Here is a 25,779-nt window from a genome sequence, read left to right on the forward strand (position 1 = left end):
CCACCCCTAGCTGAGGGGCTATTAGCATTTCAGCTGGAAGAGGGAAAGTCAGTTCAAAGGAGTGACCAATCAGAGGGCATGCCCTGGACTAATTGGCCAACACAAATTGGACTTAAGGTTTATTATGTCTATCTATATTGATATTGATATGGATATCTATATATTTATATATCTCTATCTATCTCTATCTCTATCTACATATCTATATATCTATAGCTATCTATCTATATATGATATATATCATATATATATATATATATATAGAGAGAGAGAGAGAGAGAACATGAAATAGGGTGGTAGGAAGGATATGGGAAGAATTGGGGGAGGGGATGAACATAATCAAAAAATACCATATGAAATTCTCAAAGGATGAACAAAAGTGGATTTCAAAGTATAAGAAATGAGAAGCATGGGGCTGAGTTGGTTAAATGCCTGCTGCATAACCATGAAGACCTGAGTTTGGGTCCCTGGCAACCACGTGGTAGCTGAGTGTGGTTGTGTCTATCTGTAAGGCTGTGCTGAAGGGGACAGGGGACCTGCCTGTTCCTCAAGCCTGCTAGCCGGCCAACCAGTCTAGTCAGCCTGTAAGCTTTAGTTCAGTGAAGAAATACTGGCTCAAAACATAAGCTCGAAAGTGATAGAGGAAGATAGCTATCAACTTTTGGCCTCCATATGCACAGACACACATGTGCGCATACACTGCACATGCATACTCACACATAAAGGAATGATAGCTACATAGGGATGTTTCCCTTAACTAAGTATCTTTAAGAAATAATTGACCGAAGGAATTGACCAAAGGACAAAAAATATTTCTAGGAATCAATAGAGGAAGTTAATAACAAGGGAGCCATTCATGACGATAACATAATAACCCTAGTCATTTCTATGTCATAACAGGCCTTAAGGATATATGAAGTGAAAGTCAAGAGGACCCAAGTATTTTTTTAAAAAACCCAACAATTATCATTTGTAATTTAAAAATCTACCTCTCAAGACCTGACAGAACAAAAAGACAGACAACCAGACCAAAAGGTTTAGTGGAAAAGAAGGAATGGATGAGGGGCAGTGAGCTTACTGTCCTGGAGGGGCAGGTGATGGGCCCAAAAGCAGAGATGAACTCAGTCACTCTGGAAGGAAACCCAAGTGTTTGGTAAACACAGAGCTCTCCTATTACCAACTATAGTTCAATCAAAGGATTTTCAGGTCCACAGACTCAGTCTCCTTTTTATTTTTGTATAAACAACCCACACATTACCACAGGGCATTGCTGCTCCTGAGTTTCACAGAACTCAGAGCAGCACCCTTTGGGATTTTACAGTCAAGCTGAGAGCAGTTTACAATGGAGAGGAGACTGGCTCCATCCAGTTCTTGATCTGCTGAGTGACTGAGCATAAGTCTGACCTGCAAGGAAATGATTGACACCCCACGAGTAGAGGAGTAACTGAGGCCCCGCCCTACTTTACCTTCAGGAACAGTTCCATCCAGGGACCCTTCTCATGATTCGCCTGGACGCCCTGGTAATAATAGATGTTTCACTGAACGACCCCATCCCCCAGCCCTTTCTCTCCCTCTTCCCACTTCTGTTGTGCACAGATATGCTTTTTGGGGCTAAATCTAGGGCCTCACACATCTCACACAGGCATGGCAAGTGCTCTCTACAGTTATCTCTCCCCTTCCCTGTCTTCTCAAGCCATTTCCGATCGGGACCTCTGTCGTGAGAGCGTTCACCCTGAGGGCGGAGACGAACTAAGCAAAATATACCTCAAGAAATCCCAGTGACAAACCAAAGTTTGATTCCATCAAAGTTCATCCTGAGGAAGCGGTGACCTTTCAGGGTTACATATGGGGCGTGGCTGAATCAAGAAGCCGAGCTGAAAGGTCAGCACCCAGCAGAAACAACCACTTCCTCATGGCTGCCAGATGCCCCTCCCCTACTCCTGTCTGGACTATATGCTCTAGCCCCTCCCTGAGGCCTTCACAATTATGGCAGAATTGCACACAACCAGTTGGAAGAGTGGCTGCTCACTCAAGTGTGGGCCTTGTGACTCCCACCTTCTATAACAAAAAGAAGCCAACAAGTCCAGCTTTGAGATGATTTCTTAGCAGGCTCAGCTGAACTCATGAAGCTGGTGACAGTTTGGCTTGGACAGCAGTCCTATCCAATGCCTCTGAACAGGAGTTTGGGCAGAGAGGGAGATACATACAAATTTAACTATGTGGAAGGGAATGTAAACAAGCTAGGTAGACCAGAAGCCCTTCTAATCAGGAAACAGAACTGGGTTAGGGTGGGAGTTCACACTTCTCCCCTGTTTCTCCCATTTCTCCTGTTCTGCTCCCTCCTGTTCTGTCTCCAGCCTGAGAGCACGATGTGGTCTTGAGGAACTATTAGTTTCTTGGTTGACAGATTTGTGGACCACTGTAGAAATGCTGGAGTAAACCGGTTCACAAGGCAATGTGGGGTCGGTCCTTAGGAGAACACATGTTGGAGGCTAGATACACCTATATTTAATCCCAGATCGAATGCTTAGAAGCTATATGGTCTACAGTAAATCACCAAATCCGCCCCCCCCCATATTTGTTTTTCTCATCTGCAACACCAGAATGATGTCAACTCTGTACGGGTGGCTGGAAGGACTAAACCAAATACCAGATGTCCTCAGGCTACAATCTTGGAGATTCTCTGAAAAAATCTGATTTTATATAATTTGTTGAACACTGTTGTAGGCACAGAGGTCCTTCTACTCACAGAGAAGCACCAAGAGAACCAGAAATGTCAATCACACTGGGGTGTCTCCCCAAGGGAGGAGATAAATATCAGATGCCTGCATTCCAATCAGAAAGCTGAGGGTGGACTGTGTTAATGATCTGGTGACCTCTTTGCGATCAGTGGAAGGAGACTTCACCCACCTTTTGCTATAGAGGCAGACCACACCCTAATTCCCCAGAATAATTATCCCAGACTCTTCCCTTCCTAGAACATTACCCATCCTTAGAAATGTCAGATAGGGGTTGGGGATTTAGCTCAGTGGTAGAGCACTTGCCTAGCAAGCACAAGGCCCTGGGTTCGGTCCCCAGCTCCGAAAAAAAAATGTCAGATATACTTTATGGCCTGCTGACCTCTATGCTGTTGGTCAGAAACTACACTAGATTCGAGGCCTTTTAGCTATAGAACCCACCCTCATGGTCACATGTACTTTATAAAAGAGTTTCTATGTAGTCACCCTGTAAGCTTTATTGTACACCTGGAATTGGAATGACTGTTGCTTGGAAACCTTTTCCCAGAGTGCTCTGGGTTTTAAATATGCTGACAATAAATCCCTGGCTTTAGACGTCCTGAAGCCTGACCAGGTGATGCTAATCTGCACTCAGTTTCCATTCTCATCTCTTGGTGAGCTTTGCTTACCTGTCCTACACCTGCAGGGACCCCCTCAATGCACCATCTTGAGCTGCCTTTTTGACTCTGGTTAGATTAAAAAAAAATAACAACAAAAAAAAGCAAACCATTCAGTTACTTGAAAACATTTGCCGGTTCCATTTTGGTCTCCTCTGAGACAGTGTCTTCTCAAAGAGCCCTCTTCTGGGCTGTGGTTGTTAAAGAACCACCGGCATATGGGACACCTGACCCTTTTTATTTCCTGAAATCTAATTCACCTGGGCTAGCCTTTGGTCTGCCTAGGCTAGCATTGTCTAGAATATTCACATCCCTTACTAAACCTCTGGTACAATGGCTAACACCTTTAATCCCAACACTCAGAAGGCAGAGGAAAGCATATCTCTGTGAAGTTTGAGGCCAGCCAACTTGATCTACACAGAGATTTCAAGGACAGCTAGGGCTCCATAGAAGAATCCTGTCTCAAAAAACCAACCAACCAAACAAACAAAAACCCCCACAAAACAACAATTAAAAAAAAGTCTGAAATTCCCATTTTAAAAAATGCTAATAAAAGTGTCAGATATGGTGGGCATTGCCTCTAATCCCCTAGAACTTGGGACGGTGAGGTAAAAGATCTTAAATTTTAGGCTCAGTAGTAAAATCCTATTCAGATTAAAAAAAAATAAAAACTTGGATAAACTCATAGCATCCATTATACAAAGGTACAAAAATAAATCAGAAAAGTCTTTTGTCTCACAGCCACCAGAAGCAACCATTTTTACTAGAATTTTAAAAAACATCTACTGTTGAAGTTTATTATGGGCTTGCTTATGTATGTACAACTTACATATGCATCTTTATGTTATATGTAAATTGCTTTGAGCTGCCTTAAAACACAGAACCTAAGGCATAGCACATTGTGCTGACCCATTGCAGCCAGAGAAAATGAAAGTGTTAGACTTCCAGAGCTGCTGGAAAACGAAATCAAAGAAAACAAAACAGAAGAAAAGACTGTGGTGGTTTGAACGAGAAATGCTCCCATGGCTCATGTATTTAAACACTTGCTCCCCAGTTGCTGGCACTGAATGGGGAGATTACCAAACCTTTCGGACTACAGACTTGCTAGAGGAAGGACATCACTGGGGCTGGACTCTGAGGGTTTACAGCCTTACCCCTTCTGCTTGCTCTGTTTCCTGTTTATGGTTAAGAGGTGACCACTCAGCTTCCTGTTTTGGTCACCATGCCTGCCTGTTGACATGCTATCTCACCATTAAGGACTCCCTGTTTTGAAACTGTGAGCTAATTTCTTTCTTAAACTTGGTCCTGGTGCTTAGTCCAGCCACAAAAAAGTAACTAATACAGTGAACGAAGTAACCAGAAGTCTACTTCAAGGAGCCAGGCTTCCTTACAGGCTCCTCGGGGAAGACCTTTATTTTTTTCTGCTTTTCTGGAGGTACCATTCTTGAGGCATCATGACGTGCACTGCTTCTACTGTCACATAGTGTGTCTCTCCCGCCGACTCCTCCCCTTCCCCTCCCCATTGTGTGACTGTAGTTTCTCTTACCATGTGAGTCATGGGGATTAAATTCAGGTCATCAGACTTGATGGCAGGTGACCCACTGAGCCAGCTTCCAGCCTCTTAAAATTAATTTTAAAAAGAGATTTGATCACGGTAAAGTGAATGTGCACCTTTAATCCCAGCGTTCCAGTTGTAGAGTCAAGCAGATTTCTGTGAGTTGGAGGCCAGGCTGGTCTACACAGCCAGTTCCTGGTCGGCCAAGGCTACCTAGAAAGACCCTGTCTAATACAAACAAAAAGAATGATTTGAGCAGATCTCAAGAGGATCTGTGACTCCTCTTCCTCCCTTGTGAATCGTTTTAAGGCAGAGAACATCTTCAGTCTCACTGCTCTGTGCAGGCTTCGGGATATCCTCACGGGGACACACTGGACACACTGGACACACTGGACACATGCAGTCGGTCTGTTCTTGATTTTATGGGGGTTCGACAACCTGCAGACCAAAGGATATTTGAGAGAACACCTGTTCTGAATATGTATGGAATTCTTAGCAGAATTCTCCAAAAGATGCAGTTTATCAGCTACTTACATTGTTCTAGGCATTAAAGCAACCTAGGAGGGATTTGAATACACAGGGTGTGTGTGTGTGTGTGTGTGTGTGTGTGTGTGTGTGTGTGTGTGACAAAGTCCTATGCAAATACTGTTCCATTTTATATCTTGAATTAGATTTTAGTATGCATGTAGGGATCGGGCCCTGGAACCAATCCCTCCCCACCCCTGTAGATACTTAGGTGTCACTGTGGTTCTTCTTTTATAGAGGAGGAGAGGGAGCCTCAGAATTGCAAAGTAACTTAAGCACGAAGAAGTCTGCAGTCCTCACCCTGCATGACTCCTTAACTCCGTTGATTAGGCCTTTCTCCAAGGAGTCACCCTTCTGAATGGCACCTCAGGATGGCACCCTCGGGGATGGCACCAGGGTCCAGTGGTCATCATTTTCATTTGTTCTCTTGTCTCGTGTGTAAGTTGACTTTCCCCTCATTGCTGGTTGTGCCGAATGAAGCCTGTGGGGGTGTCTCCTGCGGCAACTGTTAAGGCTCTAGCACAGTGGTCTTGAACCTTCCTGATGCTGTGACCCTTTAATACAGGTCCTCCTGTCGTGTGACTCCCTGCCCCCCAACCATAAAATTATTTTCGTTACTACTTCATAACTGTAAATTTGCTATGGTTATGAATTGTAATGTAAATATCTGATATGTGACCCCTGTGGAAGGGTCTTTCAACCTTAAGGGGCCATGACACACAGGTTGAGAACCACTGCTCCAGGGCCTTCTACCTGAGTGAAGATTTATTTATTTATTTATTTAGAAAACAGGGATCACTATGTAGGTCTGGCCTTGAACTCACAGAGATGCCCTTGCCTCTGCCTCCCTCGTGCTAGGATTAAAGGCTTGCGCCAGCTCAGCATTACTTTCCTGGGAGAGTCCCCAGCTCCTGAGCTGGTAGAATCCTTCCTCTTGTCAATTTGTCTTTTTGTGAAATTTTTCCAAATTCGAGATTTTGAAAATTTCCAGATGATTGTTGTGAACTTAAAATGGAGGCACTTCAATTTTAGGAAAGTCTCCCCCCACCCCAAACAGATATAGAGCAGATCAGATTGTGATCTTTGTTTCCTTTTTAATTGCTGTGAAGGGACACCAGGACCAAACAATGGGGCTTACAGTTTCAGTGAACCCACGACCATCATGGCGGGGAGCATGACAGCCGGCAGGCAGACACTGCCCTGGAAAGTAGCTGAGAGCTACTAGGAATGTCATGGGATTTTGATATCTCAAAGTCCACCCCATGTGGCACACCTCATCCAACAAGGCCATGCCTCTTAATCCTTCCTAAACCCTAGGGTTCACCAACTAGGAACCAAGTATTCAAACAGATGAGTCTATGGGGAGTCTTCACAGTATTCAAGGAAGAATTTTGAGGGAGAGAAGGCACTCAGGTTGTTTGAGTTTCTACTAAGGCCCTGCATTGGGCCCATGGATGTGTTGACTGGTTCCCTAGGCTTCAGGTAACCAAGCCTTTCTATCTTTGACTCCTCAGATTACCTGAGCTAGTATTGGCAAACAAGACTAAATAAGAAGATAGCAACTCAGGCCAGGAAAGCTCAGGGCCTTCCTTTACAAGACTCCCTTTACAAGGCTGGGAAGATATCTCAGTTGGGAGAGCGCTTGACTCGCAAACGTGAGGACCAAGTTCAATCCCCAGCACCCATGTAATAAAAAGGCAGGCATGGGATCTTACACTTACAATCCCAACATGGGGAGACAGAGACAGGAGAACCATGAGAGACCTTGCCTCAAAAAACAAGGTAGGCAACTCCCGAGAAATGATGCCTGAGGTTTACCTTGGGCCTTCACACACACTGGCACACACATGTGTATCCCTCTGCCCAAACACACCTACACACAAATAACAATTCTTAGTTCAGTCCTGCAGATGTTAAGGCTGAATCTGCCATGGGAAAATCTGATGAGAAATAGTCCGGGAAACAACACGATCTGTAGGTGTTCCCCAAACTGTCACACTGAAGAACGTGGGCATGAAGTTTAGTTTATTTTTGTTTAAAAATTCAGATAATGTATTGGTTATCTCAATAACCATAACACTTGTTTTTAAAATGGCGCCTATGTTACTGTGAGGATTGCATGTGAAACCTTGGTCTTCAATGGAGGTAAGATCTTAATACATGCTAACAGGATTGTCTTTCCCTTGTATTCACCAGCTTGTCCCTAAATTTCAAAGCATTTTTTCCTTCATTTGTCCTAAACTGTCTGGTGTGATATAATTAATTCAAGAAACTCAACAGCAACCAGACACTACGATGTTTTTAACTGTCAAGTTAAGACAAAGTTAATAATTATTTTCTTATGATTTGAGAGCAAGCTTGATAGTCCAGGGTCAAAACCAATTGTTTCTCACTTTTTGGTACTGCCAAAATTCTCTTAAGGGTGTGTACCAGCTCAGTGTGTGGACAAGCTCAGAATCTGAATGACATCATGGTCACAGCCCATGTCAGACCCAGTTGTGTGAGGATGTGATTTAACCAAGCCTTGTCTGAAAAGTAAGGAAGGGTTATAAAACCACCTCAATGAGCCAGGCAATCTACCTGTGTCAAAACACTCTCTCTGCGGGGTCCTTCATACCAGTCAGGCCTAAGGGATGTGGCTGGTGTTGGAAATCACAGTCAGCAGCCTTTACGCTTGGGTAGCACTTTATATAGGGCTGCCACAGACGTGATTTCACACCATCCTTCCCTGGAGACACTTCCACATATCCCCAACTCCTATTCTTTAGAGAGAACGACATTGGCTCTGTGGCTTGGGCAGAGTACTGTGTCGTCAGGAAGTAGTTCATCAGTGACTGTTAGAATTCAGTGATGCTGCCCTACGCAAGACCTCTAACCAGGAGGAAGCCACAGTGCCGTTAAATCTGGCCAACTCGCCCCTCCACTCCTGAGCCCCTGGGTGAGGCCCTTCCCACCATGACCCTGTTAATGGGGAGACTGTGGTGTGTTTGCACTTCATGAATTAGGGGTTTCCTGTTCTCTGCATGCCATAGAAAAGCAGTTGCTCATGCGGGTGGGCAGCAGGAGACTTGTCATTTGAGCCACAGATGTCTGAAAGGATCTCTGGTCTATAGATCTGCGTAGATGGAGCAGCCCAGAGCACATGGTACCTTTTGAGAGCTTGGAGCCAGGTGCCCTCACCATGGGGAAGGAAAGGTGCTGTGTCAGCAGCCATGGGGCTCTGGCTAGGGAAAAGCTAGAAGAGAGATTCTACAAAAGAATCTATCAGCACTGTGGGTCAGGGACTACCTGGCTAGCAGACCCACGAGCTGGGGGATACATCTCAGAGAGTGCCTTCCTCTCCTCTGTGTCCTGTTTTATGCTGCTCATTGTTTTTCCTGATAGAGGAAGACCGGAAGCTTCCTTCTCAGGTCTCATGATAAAGACCCAAGAGAGACAGGATGCTGATGACTATGGAACCTGAGGTCCCCTGGTAGGCAGAATACACATGAGTAGAAAGCGAGTGTCAGCTGACACCTGAGAATAGGGTTTCAGGGATATGCAACGACAGGTAGAAGAGGCAGAGCAGGAGGGTAGGAGCCACGGGACTCAGGTTCCAGGTGAAAAATAAGCCAGAGAGCTCAGGACTTTGACTAGATGTGACAAGAACATATGCAGCTGACTCTTCCCAATTGCTGATTTCATAAAGTCATCAGAGTCAAAAGAGACAGACAGGTTACCCTAACTGTCCGTAATAATACTGCAAAACAAACAAACCAACAAAATAAACATCAACAAAACACCCCATAGGATTAAAAGGCATTCCCCATCCAGTGACATTCATTTCCGTTTTTGGTATGAGTGATGTCAGTTCTCTTCAAGCGCGTGTGTACAAGTGTGTAGGTGTGTGTGCACCCATGTGCCTATGTATAACTATATGAGTAGAGGTCAGAAGTCATTCCTCAGCTACCACCTATCATGCTTTGTTGTGACAAGATCTCTCGCTTGGCCTAGAACCCACCATATTTAGGTTAGGCTGTCTGTCCAGAGAGCCCAGGAACAGCCCGTCCCTGCCTCTCTAGTACAAATAACAGGTGTGTCGCACCCCTCCTGGCGTTTATACATAGGTTCTGGGGATCAGACTCAGGTCTTCATGCTTGCCGGGCAAGCAGTTTACTGATTGAGCTGTTTTGCCTACACCCTAGCCAAATCCCCTTCTGTTTCCTTTAACAGGTTACCCATCTCTATGTCAGAAAAGGTCGTTAGCTGCTCCAAAATGGCAACTCTCTGTCAGTGGGACTCTCACTCATTTCTCATGAACAGGAAAGTTACCTAAGTGGTAAGGGGATGGAAACTTAGTAGAGAAACCCTGAGTCCAAACAACAACGGGTATTATGGCCAAACTGTGACATTAGAGCAAGGTAAGAGGAAACCCACTAACCTGTGCTCAGTCTTCTGGTGGATCGTGAATGTTTCTGGCTGGTGACATTCTAAATGGTCCAGTATGGGTAATTTCATGCATCACCTTGACATGGCCAAGAGATTCCTAGATAACTAAGAGAATATACTATATTTTGGGGTGATTCTGCCCTCCAGAGAAATGACATTTGAGCCGGTAGCCTGTGTGAGAAAGACTCCTTTACCACTGCAGGCGAGGATGATCCATTCTGTCCTGGGCCCACACAGATGAGACAAACAGAAGGGTGGATTCACCCTCTGCTTGAGCAGGGCCATTACCTGCCCACAGACACTCCGGATGAACGGCCTGCACTGGGAGTATAGCCAGTTTCCCTGGGCCTCTAGATTGCAGATGAATGGTGGTAGAAATTCTTAACCTCCAGATACTCAGGCCCTCATGATAAGCGTTTTCCTATCCACCTGCCTATGTTCTGTTGGTCTGTGTGGTGAACACTGCATAGTACACAGACTCAGTTTTTTGGGGGAGTGTTGTTGTAAAAATATAAAAAATATAAAAAAGTAAGGTTGTCTTTTATCCCGCTAGGTCTGTCACTTCAAGGCCCCAAGATATCTGCTGGATATCTTGACAGAAGCACACATTCCAATTCCGTGGTGGCCCAGACCGGCCCGCCCACACTCTACACTTAAATCTACACATGAAAGAACACACTACAAAATAACCTTTGACCCAACTGATAAGATATAATTGCCCACATAAACATACAAACCCAGTACCATCCATCCCTTAAGAACATTAATAACAACCTATAAAGGTACAGCGTGAAATCTTAACGCCCCCCCCCCCCCCGCCATATTGTCCCGCCACGGCTTTTCCCTCTCTCTACTGTCTCTTCTTCCTCTCTGTTCCAGTTTCCTCCTCTTTCTTCAAACTTCTCTCCCACCCATCCTTCCTTCTCCTCCAATGACAGGCCTCCTTCTATCCTGTACCTGCCCCTCACCTGTATTTTACAAATTCGATGGGGAGAAGGTTCTGGTGAAGTCACTTGAGTCCAGAGTACTTGACTAGGCAGCTGTCCTTGGAACAGTGGAATTAGCATCAAAATACAGATAACTCCAGGGCAAACCATAATGGGGAGGTGGGGAGTAGAATAATATATTTCTTTTAAAACAGAAACGTTCGTGCTCTTTGACCTCAACAACTCTATTTTGCAGAGCAGTGCTAAACAAAATGAAGAAACAAACAAACAAAACCAAACAAACCAAGTTACAGACATAAAGGGTCCCCTTACATCATAACTGTGAAGGGACCAGAAACAGCTTAGCAGCTTCACAATGGGGTTGGGGGGCTAAGAGAAATGACACCAGCACATGGAAATAATGATGGTGGGAAGTGTGTGAGGTACTTAGCTGAAGCACCTGCTTAAAACCCAGTGTTTAAGAGAACACATGCTTTACTGTGACGGTACCGTAGAACCACATAAATGTACAGGTTGTTTGAGAAAGCCCAGAGAAAGGAAATGGATGGCTTACTGGGGTGTTTTACTTTTAGATTTTTATTTTTTGTGTCTGTATGTTCTTTTGACTCTGACTCATCTCGTCCCCACCTGGCCTATGGCCCTTGTGACATTACCCCTTCGTAACCGTTTGTATATCAGTTTGAGCCTCCTTTGGACCATGCCTCTTCAAGAGCAAGGACTATGTTTTATTTTCCTTTGTCTCAACCCAGCACTTAGATCCGCCTGGAACTCGGGACATATTTGGCGCTCACCTGCGGGTGAGTGAGCCACCGCTGAGATCGCGTTGCACTTAAAAATAAAACTCAGTGGATTATTGTCTGCACTCTCTTATCTCCTGGCAAAGAAACTCATATGAAGGAATATCTAAAGGATCTATAAAGGCTTAAAAATCACATTAAAAAACCTGGCATTTTACATCAAGTGAAACCCAGATGTACCCTGCAGGTGCCGCTTAGAGTTGACTGAGGTCCCTGGGTTTGTTTGTTTGTTTATCCTCTAAGGTAGCTAAATGCTAAAAAAAAATTAAAGTCAGGCTACTGTTTGTCACTCAGACCGATTGGATCTTTGAGGGAAGGAAGGCTGCCACCACTCTGGCTGGCAGCCCAGAGCTGCTGTTTCCTCTGTCAGGGCCTGCACTTCTATGGGCTCAAGTGTCAGGGATTTGAGGAGGCAAGAACCATGATAACGCAGCCTGACACAATGCCAAACTCTGATTTTAGCACCGAGTCCTTACCATACGAACTCATGCTCCCACTTTACAGAGGAGAACTCAAAGTTTGAGGGGAGTCTGTGACTCACAAGGTCCAGCAGTGGTGAGGGCAGGTCAGGGTGTGAAGCAGCCCTGGGTTCTTAGGCCTCAGTGTCAAGAGGCCTGCAGGGGTGTTGGTCCAGGATGCTGAAGTCTTGAGTCCTTCCTTTTCTTTTCTCCTTTATTCTTCAGCACAAAACATCCCCCTTTAAATTCACCTGCCTGGCTTGAGTCCCCCTCTTGTTTGCAGCCTGGACCATCATGACTATTCGACGATCTGTAAGTCCCCTTCCACTCCCTCTCCTTCCCCAGCAGCCATCCCTGAGACCCCAGAGTACAGATCCAGTTTAGGGTGTGTTTTCTGTAACTGAATATGGCCTCCTCGACTGTGGGGATCAGGTTTGGGATCTCGGCGGTCTGTATGTGGCCCCTCCAGGTTCCAAGCACTGCCAACGGCTAACGTGAGAGTACGAATATAGACTTTAAAGACTGAGGCAGGAAGGTTACTGGCAAGCAGGGCTAGGGGACCTTTGTCAAAGCAGCAGGGAAGGAGATTTGTCAAAGCAAAACACATGCACGCACGCACGCACAAACCACCACCACTACCACCACCACAACACAGAAAACACAGTCCTCACCTTCAAGTGAGTAAGAGACAGTTTGCTCTAGAGCCAAATTGGAATGACCTAGCCCAGGGACACAGATTTAGGCTGTCCCAAATTCCATGTTCCAACGCGGAAGCTGTTCCATGAAAGTTTTTATAGTAACAGAACAAAGAAAGTCATAAATCAAGGCAATTTAAAAATACCTTGGTGGGAACATCAGAAAGGCAGTTATAGCAAGAAGGGGCAAGCACTCCACAAAGTCCTCAGATGCCTCTGATGACATCGTTAGCTTTTGGGTTGGTGCGAGCTAGTGGTCTGCCTAGTTAATAAATTCTAAAAGGTTTTCTTCTTTACCAGATGCAGGGATAGCAAGGAGTGGCTGATCGGGAGCTCAAACCAGGCGGAGATAAATAATTACCTTCTGAACCTGCAGCATTCCAACCTCCTCACACCACTGCAGCTCTAGCCAGCCAGTTAGTCTGTGAGGACGTGGCTTCCTTCTTGTTGACCCTGTGTAAAAGCGCCTGACCCAGGGATTCCTTTGTCCGTCTGCTGCTGCAGGAGGGCTCTGCTTTCTTCCCCCCCCCTCCCCCGAGGATGTAATGTGAACCAGACCACATGGATTTGTAGACTCATGAACTATAAGAAAACAATTACAGTGCCCAAAGTGTGGTGTTCCCTCAGTCACGGCACCATGAATTGCTGTGTTGGGGACTAAAAGAGACATTTCTTCTAAAACTAGGCTAATTTTTTTTCTTGGAAGTGAAATTTTTTCACAGACCGCACTTTTTCTGTTTTAACTTTTTATTGATTTGTTGTGAGTTTCACATCATGCTCCCTAGTCCCACTCATCTCCCTGTCCCTCACGTCTGCTTTTCAACTCTTGCAGCCTCCCCCCTCCAAAAAAACCCTACACATACACAACAACAACAACAACAACAACAACAACAACAACAACAACAACAAAAGCACAAACATCTCGTGGAAGCTGTGGTGTGTCCCATAGTTTATGTCCTGTCTACACATCTTCACTTGCAAATGTTCATGCAAGGAGTCATTGGTCTGGTTTTAGATCTCTGGTTTCTGTGACATCATCAATATTGGGTCCTCATCAGATCCTTCCAGTTATCCTGCTGTTGCCCTGTGTCATGGAGATCCTGCAGCTTTGGAACAGCAGGGCTGACTGGCCTCAACCATGCATCTCAACCATTAGCAAATGATATAGATTTTGGGATGGACCAATTCAGAGCCCTGGATCTGGGCCTGGGTGACAGCTGAGCTGGTCAGCCCGCTGGTTCTTCCTTATCCACACTACTAGGGCGAGTTTTCATGCCCAGGTCACCCACTGCCACCAGTTGCAGGAGGCAGGGTCAGCTTTCCTGACCTCAAGCCCTCAGGGCGAGCTTGCCCACACCCATGCCTCTAGAGCCAGCTCTGCTGTGCTGCCCAGTCGAGGCACCAGGTCCACTCTCCCAAATGCTGCCGTCTGTGAGGGGCTGGGCCAGCCCTCCTGCCCTCACACCTAAGGGATGGATCACCTTTGGCCATCAGACCAGGGGAGGTGCAGGGCCTGCTCTCCCAAGTTCTGCAACCAGTGAAGGGTAGGGCCAGCTCACCCGTTCTCATGATCCCAGGGCCAGTTCTCTCCACTACCATAGGTGGTGAGGGGCAAGAGAGGTGAGGAGGGCATCACCCCCTCACCCATGCTATTTTGCAGCAGACAAGTGCTCTCCCTTGCACTATCCTCAGAACTGACTCACCAGCTCCCCCTCAACCAGTGCCAACACTACTGTGCTGCCCAGGTTAGGTGCACTGCACTGGAATGCTACCACCAGTGAAAGGCAGGTTAGCCCTTTCATGACCCTGGGGTTAGCTCTCCCTACTGCCTCAAATATATGAGCCTATAAGGGGCCACTCTTTTTTTTTTTTTTTTTTTTTTGGTTCTTTTTTTCCGGAGCTGGGGACCGAACCCAGGGCCTTGAACCTAGGCAAGCGCTCTACCACTGAGCTAAATCCCCAACCCCATAAGGGGCCACTCTTATTCAAACCACACACCTCCCTTTCTTCCATGACAATACTATCTAATTAACATCCAGCTACACTGTCATCTGCTGCCCTGTTGTAGGTGTCTCTCTTCTTATTTCTGTCACTTTTAGCTTTACTCTGTGGCCTTTAAGTTGCCTTCCTAAAACACAAATTCCACATTCATTCACAATTCCTTTAGGAAACAGTTGCTGCTTCAACTACAAAATCCCACATCTTTCTTGTTTGGAGCTTACACTTTAAGAGGTGTCCGAGTCTCCCTGGGGTGGGGGTGGGGGGACACTCAGTTTCTAGGCCATGTTTTTATCACTCCTTCTAATTGACACATTTTTTTCTCCCTCTTTTATTTTGCACACAAAATTTTTTTATCGAGGCTTAAATAGAATTTAAAATTCTGAGGTGGGAGAATAGTTTTGTGATCAATGTTAGTGATACATTTATTCTTAAGAATTACATTTATTTACCTATTTGCATACATGTGTGTGGGCATGAGCATACCACAGCATATGTGTACAAAGGTCAGAGAACAGTTTGGTGGTAGAGGACTGGTTCTTTTCCTCTACCTTCTGGGTCCCGGCTCCAAACTCTGGTCCTTAGACCTAGATACAGATGCTTTATACACTGAACCATTTGTCTACCTAGTACTTTTTCCACCTGTTTGGGGGAAGTTGTAGAACGTGAGAGTACCTTTTCTGAGTTTGCTATGTATTGTACATACTTTAAAACATTAAATGACTATTTTATGACCATGGGTGTTTTATGTTTGTTTTGTTTTTAACAGTTCATTTCACCAAAAGGTGTAATCTATTTTCCTGCCCTTTGAATCTATATTAGAGTCAGCTTGCTTTGACCCATGATAATAATATATGGATGAACTGAGCTTCCTTGAGCTTAGACCTTATGAGATGGCTGCTCCTGACTTTGTTCAGGTGGAATGCTGTCTGCAGACTAAATAGAAGGAAGCCCATGGGAGGCTGAGACAGGAATCAAGTTGGTCCAGCAGACACTCTGCACAAACTTCCAGCTCAGCTGAGCTCCAGAGGAAAGCAACGGAGGGAGGGTGTACCCACGGGAGAGGGTGTATCCATGGGGGAACAACAGGACAACCTCTCAGGCAGCTACTCTCTTAGGAGAAATGACAGATCAATGTGCTGTAAGACACCCAGTGTGACAAGGGGCTTGTTTTGTAGACTAGATGAGTGAAACAATCTATTTTGTAGAATAGATAAGTCACTCGTGCCCACACATGAACATGTAAAAGAAAAAAGAGTTTAAAGGTACTTACTTTCTTCATTCATTTCCACCCCCACTTTTATAAGAAATAAATAGAACACAGTCTAGGAATTGCAAGTAAAATGCCAACACCAAAGATGTGGGCAGCCTCTTGTGGTTCCTAATCAGCGTATGACACAATACATCTAAATCACTTTTCTTATGAAACATATCCAGGGTACACAAAAGAGCAAATGAATATCAAATAGTAGCACACCCTGCCAAAGAGGACTGTGGGTACCCCTCCCCCAGCCACCTCACATGTTCTCCCCTCCCTCCTCCGAGAGAACCACTGTCCCAAGATATCGTTCCTCATTACCAAGCTGTGCAGTTTTACAGTGATATGAAGAGCGTCATTGCCTGTATTGATGATTTGCTTTCTTTATTTAATATGAGAGCTTTGAGGTTTTACTCTTTGTACCGGAGGTGGAAGAACAATGAACTCAACTCTCTGAAGAAAGAAGGGCTGGATTGGGAGTGAACCCTGCTGGTGGAGTGCTTGCCATGCATGAATGGAGCCCTGGGTTCTATCCCTAGCACAGTGTAAACTGGGCCATGGTGGCACATGCCTTAACCCTAGCACTCAGGAGATACAGGGAGGAGGATCAGAAGTCAGATCATCCTTGGCTCTGTCAGGATGACTGAAAGGACAGCAGAGCCATTATATCCCATTGTGTCTTTACCCAGGGTGGCACAAACTCACTTCCTCTGCTGATACCTCAACTCGTCCTTAACGTGGACCCATGATTTGGCTTCATTGATGTTTCTCTTTAGCACAGTAGGTGTAGCATTAATGTCGTAGACTTCAAATCCGGAGGCAGGATTTACTCGTTAGTCAACATGGGTCATCTCAAATGGTGTAGTAGTCACATTAAAAAAACAAAACAAAACAGACAAAAGGATTCTCTTTACAGCCCAATCCAGGCTCAAATTTGAGATCTTCCTGCCTCATCCTCCAGAGTGTTGATGTGTGTCATCATGCCCAACTTTAGAGAAATTCATTTTAATAATACACTTCTCTTAACCAAGTATGTCTATAATGTTATCCATATATACTTGTATATTTAATATATAACTGAGATAAAAGTTATTATGTGACAGTCTACATTTTTAGGTGACATATTCAAAATTAGATGAACATTTTACAGTTATAGCACAGGTTAATTTGAATTAGCCCTATTTCAAGAGCTCAATAGCCACCTGCAACTAGTAGCTACAATTTTAGCACAGATGGGCTTTTAAAGCCACATGCAGCACAGTCATTGGCAAACCCATTACCAAATTGGTAAGTGAACATTGTGAGGCTTTCTTCATATTCTTCTGAGGCTAGAAGAGTATGTGCATCCAGTCTCCCAGTGGAAGCATCTACTATGGTGAGCCTGTGGACGTCTTTGACAGTTTATATCTCTGTACATAGGTGTGGGCTACATATATTTCAAGAACCCTTAGGACACTAACAGTACTGACTGCTCCACCATCCATGGCCAGCCTTTCTTAGGATCAAGAACAATGGCTGGTGCCCTGCCAAGGAATGAACTACTGTTTGCCTTCCCAACATAGAGCTCCTAAGAGCCTTTCATTAGGAGCTGACTCCTATGTAGTCCAAGGAGACTGAGTGTAAACCCTTGTTCTTTGAGGAGAAGCAGGATTCCGCCCAAGGCCAGACTGGCACCATTGCAGTCCAGAGTGGGAAGAACCACAAGCCAACTCCCTGCACAGTCCAGGCAACACTTTATTTAGATGAATCCACACAGAGATGCTACAGTTTGGTCTGGACATATGATTATAAGGTTTTCATGCCATGCAGCCTTACGGGAAGTCAGGAACACTGTCAGTAAGTGCTGGACCACATGGGATTTATTGTTCCCTGACTCAGTTTCTTTTTTCATCAGTTCAGTAGTACAACTAATACTTCCCTTATATGATGATTCTATCCAGACCCTTAACAAATACTTCCAGGAATATATAAATCAAAAGCTCAAATGCCTTTGGACTGGAATGAACTCCAAAAGCTTCCAGTTTGTTTTCTGGTCATCCCTGAATTTCTTTTCTCTTCTTTTTTTTTTTTTTTTCTCCTTGACCTCAGAGATCATCTACCTCTGCCTCTCTAGTGCTGGGATTAAAGGTGTGTACCACTCATGCCTGGATCCCAGAAGATTCTTGAAGCATAACTGGAGCACTGAGGAAAAGTTTCATTCCTTAAATTCTTGTCCAAAGAGAAGGGACTCTGTGTGTCCCTCAAGGGGAAGGTCCACTGAACTCTTGGTGTCTTCTGAGGTCCTGTCAGAAGTGGGGGCCATCCCTGAGGGGCTCACAAGTAGGCTCTCTTCCTAATAAACTTCCTGCGAAGAGTCAGGTGGGTTCTTCTGGCTTTCCCATCCTTGGCAAATGCCATCAGATCACAGGTAAAGTGCACATCCTTGTACATCTTAGATACATCACCTCCCACAACAGTCAGGCTTCTCTGCACTTACAGGTGCTTGGAGTTGGAGTGGGATATTTCACTGAGTCCAGAGCTGGATGTTAGACTGGGCAATATAAGTGAGATCCTGTCTTTCAAAACAAACAAAAAACAAATTTAAAAAACGATACTTCTTTCCCTGAGAGTCCAAATTCCTAGAATTTTTTTGTTTGATCCTCTCAGAGTTGTGAGTTTAATTTTCATGTATTCCTCTTAGTTTTGAAATTAGTTTATAATTCATTTTTTAAATTTAAGAAGCTACACGTTTGGTCTGGAGAGATGGCTCTGAGGTTGAGGGCATAGGCTGCTGCTCTTCTGGAGGTCGTAAGTTCAATTCCCAGCACCCACATGGCTCACCACCATCTGTAATGAGATCTGATGCCCTCTTCTGCAGGCATGCATGCAGACAGAACACTGTATACATGATAAATAAATGAATAGATCTCCTTTAAAAAATGAAGCTACACACATTCAGTACAAACTGAATAAAAGTTGTTCAACAAAACCCAAATAACTATCTATTCTAGTGAAGTCCAAATCTCTTATGGTTCTTCTGTGTAACATTTCAAAGTTATTCCTTGTGTGAAATAATATACTTTCAGTTCTTTTTAAATAAAAAGGAGTATTGTTTCACTCTTAAAGTTACTTTATTGCAAGGCCAGATAAAAAGGCAGAAATCTATGGATTAAAAAAGAAAAAAACATCTGTGGTGTAATTGTTTTAAATGCTGTGTTGATGCGTTGAGTATAAAAATATTTTGATGTGTTCTGATGCTTGGAAAACAAGATTCTGTGAATCACTGTCCTGGATAAACTGTCCAGTATGATTATACAGTGTGTGCTCGCTGTGGCACGGTCACCTTAATGAGTTTACATAATAATATACAGCAAGCAGAAAACTAACCAATGAACTGGGGAAAGCAGGCAGGGAGGAAGGCGTGGAGGGGTCAGGCAGACTCAAGAGTGGCCACTTGAGGACAGGAGTTGTGAAGGACGAGATCAGGAGAGGGTGCTTCCCCAGAGGAGATGGTAAAGTGAGGGCACGCCAGACATCCTCTCCGCACTCCAGTGGGTATGCCGCCATTACACCAGACATCCTCTCCGCACTCCAGTGGGTATGCCGCCATTACACCAGACATCCTCTCCGCACTCCAGTGGGTATGCCGCCATTACACGTGCACTGGAGATCTGCCTAGTGAGACAGAGGGACTGGACTTTTACATCTTATTTGTTTAAATTATTTATAACTTCTACCTAGCTGTGTGGGGGATAGTGATTCCCATGTTGGGTATTGTAGTTGTGTGCTTGCCACGTTTTCTGAGGAAGCATCCTGAGGAGGAGGACATGAAGAGAAGGAAAGGAGTGTGTGTGTGTGTGTGTGTGTGTGTGTGTGTGTGTGTGTGTGTGTGTGTGTGTGTGGTGAGACAATGTTGAAGGGCGCAGATGGCCAAGAGCATCTATTTTGATTGGTCCAGGTCTCACTGGCGGGGAGGGTCTTCCACCTGTAGTACTATGCTGGGATCTTCTGGAAGGTTCCTGCTGGGGCACTGATCTACCTGGGACTAAACGGTCTCTGGCCTCAACTGCCAATCCTGCTGTGATACAAAACACTCCTGTGCCTAACATGTAAAACAAAACCATTTATGGCAAGGAAACCCCACAGTTTTACATACCACTAGGTGTCACTATTAACCAAAATGAGTATTTATTTATTTATTTGAATTGAATTGCTTTTAGCTTGCAAAATGTGGTGAGAATCTCTCTGAGTTGGTGTTCATCTCTCTATACGACTTGAGGTATTTTTCTCATTTTGTCTCATGGAAGACAAGGTGGTTTGTGCTCTGGGAGACCACTCAATGGAGATAGTCTAATTTGCTTCATGCTGTTCCCAGTTGGAACTCTGCTGGTTCAGAGACAGACACTCACTCACTCATTATTAACTACCTACCACGTGCCTGGCACTGGCCACACCCACAGAGCAGGAGTTACACATTGCACAACTGCAGGAGGCCACTGATCACATGAACCTCTGTGTGGCTCAAGTCCCCCCAAGCGCAGCAGCGGATTAACTCTGCAAGGCTCTGGGCTCGGGGACCAAAGATTAAAGTACAGTCCATCTGCTTGCTCTCTTCCTCCCTCCTCCCACCCTCTCTATCTTTCTCTTCCTCTCTTCCTCCTCTCCCCTTGGCTCACTTGCCTTATGTACTCCTGTACTAGCCTACATGTACCCCTGCCTGGAGATTGCTGACATGAGCCAGCATGCCAAATTTAAGGGGTGCTGGCTGGACTCAGGGCTTCAGGCATCCTAGGCAGGCCCTCTACCAATTGAGCTGTATTCCTGCCTTGCTCTGTTCTCTCTCTTAAGGAAAGTTTGTCTAAGACCTTCTGACTAGAAATACCTTTGCCCTGTTCTCTTTTTGAGAGGTTCAGAGACTACAGTGTAGGTTCCCCTTCTATTTTTGTAAGAAACACTAAATTTTAGCCCTTTTCAGAAAATAACCCCCACTGTGCATAAATCTAAAAATGAAGCAATGTACTTGGAAAGCTAGAAAAATCAAGTCATGACATTGGACAACGCACACACAAAAACAAAACAAACAAACAAACAAAAACAAAACACAGCTCTCACCTCCAAGGGAGTAAAAGATAGTTTAGTCTGGAGCTAAATTTAAGTGGCCAAGAACCAGGAAATACGGAGACAGGTTACCCCAGGTTCTATGTTCTCAACTTGGAAGAAGTTTCATGAAGTTTTACACTAGCAGGACAAAGAAAGCCATAAATCAAGACAATTTAAAAATACTTCGGTGGGAACGTCTACTTACAGGAAGACGGGGGAAGCTCTCCTATAGCCCCTAGACTATCTGATGACATTCTTAGCTTTTGAGTTGGTAGAAGCTAGGGGTCTGCTAAATTAAAAGACTCCAAAGGCGTTTCTTTTTTCTTTTAATCTATTAGCCACAGGATACTAGCTGTGGCACAGAGGTAGGGAAGGAATGGCTATTCTCTGCTAATCTAGGCAGAGATAAGGTTGACGGGCCTCCGGATCTGTAACATTCCAAGCCTGCTACGTTCCTGCAGTTCTAATCAGCCTGTCAGTCTTCATCTACCTGGCTTCTCTCCAGGAATTCCTATTGACATCTTTGCCCTTGAGAAATTGAAGGTGATGCTTGATCAAATCTAAAATCCAGAATAATATCCTTAAATTTTGCATGTCTAAATCTGATCTTTGAAGAGGTGAGTAACAGTAACTGTAAGAACTTGGGGACCAGGATCCTAGAGTCAGACTTGACTAGGTTTCCTGCAGGAAAATACTAGTTAGGCCTCACTGCATAACAAACCAGCCTGTAGCTCGGGGACTTCAATCAGCGAGCATGGTTATTAACAATTCGGATCCAGGCTGGAGAGGCACATCTCTGTTTAGATGGTGGCCTTACTCTTGACCCTGGGCCCTGGCTGCTGGCTGGCTGTGGAGACCTGGTTGAGATGGTCTAACTGTGCAGGGACATATCATTCTTCAAGCAGGTTTCACACAGTGGCCTCACCATGGTGTCTTAAGGCACAGAAGAGCAACAAGAGGGGGCAAGATTTAACATACAAGATTTAATATACAAAATATATAAATTTCTTCTTATGGGCTTGCAGGATATTAGTGGATGGAGGCACTTGCCAAGGCCCCGATACACAGGACTCACACAGTAGAAGGGGATAAAGAACCCCTGAGGGTGGGCCTCTGGTCGTCACATGCACACGAGGTCTCTCCACACACAACACACAGATGGGGAAAGAAATTAAAGGTAAGAATTTCAAACGACATGGCCATTTGTTTCACAGTTTTCCCTAGGTTCATTTTGTGGGCTGTGTATGAGCACACTAAGGATGCAGCTAAGAAAGGTATTTAAGGCTAGAGGCCCAGGCGTGTCTGGCTGTTAGCTAACTGCTAATAACTACGCCTGTGTGCCAGACTCCTCGAACGCACTACTGCAAATATTGCTCCGTGTTGCCCGGGCTAAGTGGTTGTTGCCATGGTAGCTGAAGAACCTAATCAGATAAGAGTGATTAGAGAGGTACAGTGTGTGTTCTCATTCTTGCTTGCATATTGCTAAATGTTAACTGGAACACCGGTTTTATAAATTTCACCCAAGTCATCCTGAAACCAGGATTAGCCCAGGGATTAATTTATCCTTATTCGTAACTTGTTTGTTTTTTTTTTTTTAATTGGTGAGCTCCAATATTTTCTGTGATGATCAAACATTTATTGAGCAACTATTATATGCTAACTGAATTAGAGATTAGAGATACCAATCAAGCAGTCTTCGCTCTTCTGGAGGTTGCCATGTAACAGGTCAGATAAACAATTAACAACAGACAATAAGGAAGCCTGACAGATTAGGGCTCTGTCTGGCAGTTTTTACTAATGGGATGAGTCTGAGGAGGCATCATAGCTCGGAGCTTGAAGATGAGTTGGTGAATAGAGGGACCTGGCTTGGTGACAAACACTTTTAATCCCAGTGCTTGGAAGGCAGAGGCTGGTGGATCTCTGTAAGTTTGAGGCCAGCCTGTTTTCCAAGGAGTGTTCTAGGCCAATCAGGGCTACATTTTGAGAACCTGTCTTAAATAAAATAAAATAAATCTGAAACAATGAAACTTTGGGGCTGGGGAGATGGCTCAGCTGTTAAGAGCACTTTGTTGCTCTTGCAGAAAGCCTTGGTTTGTTTCCCAGCACCCACATGATGGCTCACGACCATCTGAAACTCCAGCTCCAGGGGATCTAACATGCTTAGTGTAACCTCTGGAAGTACCAGGTATACCTGTGGTAAACATACATACAAACATACATACACATATACATATATACATACAAACATACATACATACAAACATACATACACATATACATACATACATACAAACATACATACATACAAACATACATACACATATACATATATACATACAAACATACATACATACAAACATACATACATACAAACATACATACACATATACATATATACATACAAACATACATACATACAAACAAGCAAAATATCATAAACATAAAAATAAAATAAATCTTAAAAGAAAAGTACGCCACTCTAAGTTTATCCCAAACTAGCTTACACCTAAGTGAGATTCAGACTATGGTTATTTTATTTGGCTTTGACAGTTACTGGGGGTCACCCCTCATCTACTCTTCTAACTGCTGGCCTGGCTACCTCCCCATTGGTGTACCCCAGATACTTGCTGTTTCTCCTGGCCGTGTGCTCACCATCCAAATCCCCTCATAGCGGCTTCCTCCTCTTCTCCTCTCTCTCCTCCAACCAGGTCACTCCAAACCCACCTACCTCTAATTCCTCCAGTAATTGGCTGGAGCCAGTTTTATTTAACTAATAGTTTCAAATCAAGGAACAAGGTTTGCACAACAAAAGCTTATAAACAGGAGACGTCACTGTAGGCCCAGACCTTTTGGTACAGAATTTAGCATTACAATACACAGCAGCAGACCGAACCCCCACTAGGGGATGTAGATGGTAGAGATAGAGGGCAAGTACACAGCTGACTCAGGACAAAATGGTCTACTGGCTGGGTCATGTGATTTTGGGAATGCTATAGAGGTGGAAACCGATTTTACTCAGCCATGTGCTGGAGACCCTGGGCAGTGTTATAAAACAACAACAACAACAACAAAAAAGAGGCAATGGGTATATGGAATTAAAAAGAAATGACAAACTGCCCTTATTTTACGGATACTGTAATAATCTATCAACATGCCAGCTTTGATAGGTTAAGAGGTACCTCAATTAGCCACGTGTCCAGGGTTTGAGACTGACTACAGAAGAAACTATACACACTACAGAAGAAACAGGAAAATCTTTGAATATTCATGTTCAGCAAGTGCCAGGGACAGTTCTGCTCACAGAAAGCAGTAGAGCTCTATTACCCATCTCCAAAACAGCTTCTCTCCACAACAAGCAGGACCACTGCAGAAAGCTACAACTAGGCACTTAAGGACCCATGAGTCTGGGGGAGGCCAGCCCCAAAGGGTACATCTGTAGTACAGCTTCTACATTGAAGGCTCAGGAACATCACAGAAGAAGGGGCAGAAAGACTGTACAAGCCAGAATAGCAGGAAGTCTGCTGTAAGACCGCACAAGAAAGACCCGGACAAAGGCAACATCAATAGACATGCTTATGTGGAGGAGGGACGATCTCATGGGGTCCGCAACCTAGAGAAGGAGCCACAGATGGTGATGAGAGAAGGGGAATTACCTTCTCCCAGGCACGAGGCCCCTGATGGTTCTCCAGCACAAAGTGGTCAGCCCAGAACAGAAGGGACCCAGCAGGTTCTATTTATATAACTGTCTTCGTGAGTGTGCTTGTGTGTGTGTGTGCACATGTGCAGGTGTGTGTGTATGCATGTGTGTGTATGCGCACATGTGTGTGTGCTTGTGTGTGTGTGTGTGTGCATGTGCGTGTGTGTGTGTGTGTGTGTGTGACAATAATAATGAAAGAAAAAGAGGCTGTCAGTTTGAGAATGGAGCATGGGAGGGTTTGGAAGGAGAAATGGAAGAATGGGAGCAATGTAATTATATTTTAACTAAAAATGGGAGGGGGAAATCAGTCATATTCTTCTTTACCAGCAATCTTTAACAGAAAAGCAGAACAGAAAATAAGACAATTTTCACATGAGCAACAGAACCATAACACACCTAAAATCAACTTAATTAAAAATTCCAGAAAGAAGGGGTTGGGGACTTAGCTCAGTGGTAGAGCACTTGCCTAGTGAGCGCAAGGTCCCCAGCTCCGAAAAAAAGAAAAAAAAAATTCCAGAAAGACTGGGCAGTGGCATTGCATGCCTTTGATCCCAGCCCTCAGGAGGCAGAGGCAGGTGGATTTCTGAATTTGAGGCCAGCCTGTTGCAGAATGTTCAGGGCTACACAGAGAAACCCTGTCTTGATAAAAACCAAAAAATAAATAAATTCTAGGAAAAAAGAAAAGCAGGAATCTGAGAGACCTGAAACCCCATCAAACAACAAACACAGACCCAGAAGGTTACATTTTTATAGTTGTCTGTGTGAGGGTGTGTGTGAAGACTCTGAGGGATGACACAGTGGCAGAAAAGGAGTCTGCATGGTTTCCATTAGCTCTGGAACAACTAAAGAAAAAAAGAGTAAGTCTTGTGGGAAGATAGTTTTAAAATGCGAACTCACAAAACTGGAAGGAAAGACGGCAGAAGAGAGCCCTCTGCTATGCCCTCTGCT

Source organism: Rattus norvegicus, chromosome 8 (genome assembly GCF_021556685.1).
Source record: "Rattus norvegicus strain SHRSP/BbbUtx chromosome 8, alternate assembly SHRSP_T2T, whole genome shotgun sequence".
In the NCBI taxonomy this organism is placed as follows: Eukaryota; Metazoa; Chordata; class Mammalia; order Rodentia; family Muridae; genus Rattus; species Rattus norvegicus.